The sequence below is a fragment of the Triticum aestivum genome, chromosome 7B (assembly GCF_018294505.1).
Source record: "Triticum aestivum cultivar Chinese Spring chromosome 7B, IWGSC CS RefSeq v2.1, whole genome shotgun sequence".
Lineage (NCBI taxonomy): Eukaryota > Viridiplantae > Streptophyta > Magnoliopsida > Poales > Poaceae > Triticum > Triticum aestivum.
In genome coordinates, this window is record NC_057813.1 from 414,932,393 (window position 1) to 414,936,097 (window position 3,705).

The window sequence follows — 3,705 nt, forward strand, 5'->3', positions numbered from 1 at the left end:
ACTAGCGCCACAAAACCTAGGATATCGCAACAATACTGCTCGCTGCTTTGCTCTTGTTAGTACCTGTTGTCTTGTATCGTTGTACTTACATTCATACCTGGTTGATTATGTGACATCAGTGTGCATGATAACCTGCATATCCATTGTTCTCTCCTTATTATCAGATCAATACTAATGCTTATATTAATGTGTAATAAACCCAATGCTTATGAAGAAGTTTAGCTCTACATTGTTCTTGTAAGTATTTGTTGTCCTTTATCACTGTACTTATATTGTCAGCTAGTTGTTCATGTACCATCACTTTGCAGCTTATTTTCCCTTGGTATCCATTTTCTACACATCAGATCTATGTTTACTCTTAACAAAATGTTGAATAAAACCAATGCCACTAAAGATGTTTAGCTATGCGTTATTCTTGTCAGTACCTTTTGGTTGTATGTTGTACCTACATTTATAGCTAGTTGATTATGTAGAATCACTCTGCATCTTTGCTTAAATAATCTCCATTTGTTCCTATATTATCACTTCTATATTTATTTTAGCAAAATGTAGAATAAAGGCAATGCTTATGAAGAAGACTCTATGGTAAACTTCTTGAATTGCCCCCCCCCCCATCAACATGGAAAAGGTTTTATAAAGCTGGTCTTCATTACTAACGTAAGTTTGTCCTTCTCGATCTTTCAAACTTTGTTGTGTATATTTGGATAGCAATGACTGCAACTGTTGTTTATTATTGTCGCTTGCATCAAATTGCATGTTTAAAGTTTATTATGAAGAAGTTCAAAAACATAAGTTTCTCCTTCTCTATATCAGTTTTTAGTTGTACAACCGACTTCCTTATTCATACCATGTAAACTAAACTAAACGTAGCAAGTGATCTTCCTTAGCACTGCATGTATGCTTGTGTTGTTGATCTGTAATCCAGTGGTGTGGTTAAACTACCAACTCCAGGAAAATGTCATATCCTGCTATGTCTTAAACTATGAACAATGCATATTATGTTCATGTTATTTAAATCATGTCTCTTCATTTACCAATCTAAAATGGGATAAATTGGTAGTACACTCACCATCGATGCTTATACATTCTTTAGCGTTGCATGTATACTTGTGTTATTCATCTGTAATACAATGGTGTGGTGAAGCTGGCCACTCCTGCACAATGCCCTTTGCTGCCATGTCTTAACTATGAACAATTTTTATTCTATTTTAATCCAGGTCTCTTTATTTGCCACTAAGAAATGGGGTGAATCGAGAACACTGTTGCTTATATGTGCAAAGCATGTTATTTGTCTGCTTTTTTCTCTTTCAGGGTGATATCGCTGCCGCCAAGAACTGCCATTGATGCTATGCAGCTAGAGTTGGATATAAGCGTCATACAAGTGCGGCCATCAGCTAGCTCAGCTGCTTGCGCTGTAGCTCCCAAGCAAGGCTAACCTTTCTAGAACTATGTTAAAATATGGTCGGTTCTGTATATTATTTTAGGTGGCGTGTTTATTTGCACTGGTGGTGTCCTTTGATGCCCAGTGTATGTGTTTGATTGTGCTTTATTATCCTGCCGGGGAACTTATATGCCAAGTGCATGTAATGTGGAGTAATTTCTTTGTTGTATAGTCTAAGATATATTCTTCATCATGATGTTGTAATTTAATTTCTGTATATATTCTATCGTCTCTCACTGAAAAGGCCGTAAGCTTTGACGGCCCACAACGGTCCTAAACGTTCGGTTTATTATATAAAAAAATGACGGTACTAAAACTGGCCGGCCCGCCAATCGCTGTGAATGGGCCGAAAAGTAGGCCTGGAATCATGTCCAGCTAATAGCAGGCCTAGATGTAAACTCTTCAACTATTAGTTTCGAGCCTTTAACCGACCGAGTAAACCAGTTGCCTAAATTGGGCCAGAAAATAGAATGGGCTTTAAACAGTCCGAAAATTAGATTGGGCCTGAACAGTGTCGGAGGCCCATGATTGGCCCAGCCACAAAACGGGCCGTTAACATGCCAAAATATGTGTCGGGCCATAGCTGACCCAATAATATTATGTGTCGTGAGCAGGCCGGTTACAAAGCAGGCCATCATTAGGCCCAGTTATCTCACGGGCCTTTAATGGGCCAATAGTCAGGTTGGGCTGAAATATATCCACGTAGACTACGAGCCTTTAATGGTCCGATAGTAAGGTTTGGCTAAAATGTATCCACGAGGACTATGTGCCTTTAAGAGGCCGAAAGTAATATCAGGTTGAACTATTACATGGGCCTTTAATAGGTCATAGTTAAAATGGCCCAACACCGTGCTTGTTAACGGGCCAGATTAAATATTGGTCGTCATTTGTCCCAAAATATGTCAGGAAGTTAACGGGCCGGATCCGATATGGGCCGTCATTTGGCCCAAAACATGTGTCGGTGTCAAAACCGGTGGATCTCGGGTAGGGGGTCCTGAACTGTGCGTCTAGGCGGATGGTAACAGGAGACAAGGGACACGATGTTTTTACCCAGGTTCGGGCCCTCTCGGTGGAGGTAAAACCCTACTCCTGCTTGATTGATATTGATGATATGGGTATTACAAGAGTTGATCTACCACGAGATCAGAGAGGCTAAACCCTAGGAGCTAGCCTATGGTATGATTGTTATCTGTCCTACGGACTAAAACCCTCTGGTTTATATAGACACCGGAGAGGGCTAGGGTTACATAGAGTCGGTTACAATGGGAGGAGATCTTCATATCGTATCGCTAAGCTTGCCTTCCACACCAAGGAAAGTCCCTATCCGGACACGGGACGAAGTCTTCAATCTTGTATCTTCATAGTCCGGGAGTCCGACCAAAGGTCATAGTCCGGCCATCCGGACACCCCCTAATCTAGGACTTCCTCAGTAGCCCCTGAACCAGGCTTCAATGACGACGAGTCCGGCGCGCAAATTCTCTTTGGATTGCAAGGCGGGTTCCTCCTCCGAATACTTCATAGAAGATGTTGAACACAGGGATAGTGTCCGGCTCTGCAAAAATAAGTTCCACATACCACCGTAGAGAGAATAATTTCCGCACAAATCTAATCTGCTGACGTACTCCGCAGCGTGACATCATGCCACGATCAAGCCTTTACTCGAATCGTTTTACTGTTCCACCTCAGCGTGTTTAGCGAGGCGGTTTCCTCGGCACGTCTTGTCGAAGCAGAGATCGTGTCCCCTTATTCCGGGATTCTCATCAATATGGGCGTGGGTAACCCAACCGTCCCATTAACCGTGACGCTTCGGGGATAAGCGAGTTTTATTAGGCCGGTGGGGGCTCGTAGCTTCGGCCGCCCATATAAGGGGATAAGGATCTACCCTTTCCATTTACGCCTTCTTCCTCCGGTGCTTATCCGTCCCTGCGTACTCGAGCTCCAACGCCCAAGCCCGCACTTCCTACCTCAACCTTCTCCAATCATGTCTGGAGCGGGAGGTAGATGGATGGCCTCCTCCGTCACGGAGGGGCAAATCAAAAAGTTGAGGAAGGCCGAATATTTATCTAACGACATCGCGCACCGGCTTCCAGATGAGGGGCAACTCATCCCCACCCCCAGGCCCCATGAGAGGGTTGTTTTTCTCCCCCATTTCCTCCGCGGATTGGGCTTTCCTCTTCACCCGTTCGTCCAGGGGCTCATGTTCTACTATGGCCTGGACTTCCACGATCTGGCCCCAAACTTCATCCTCAACATCTCGACGTTCA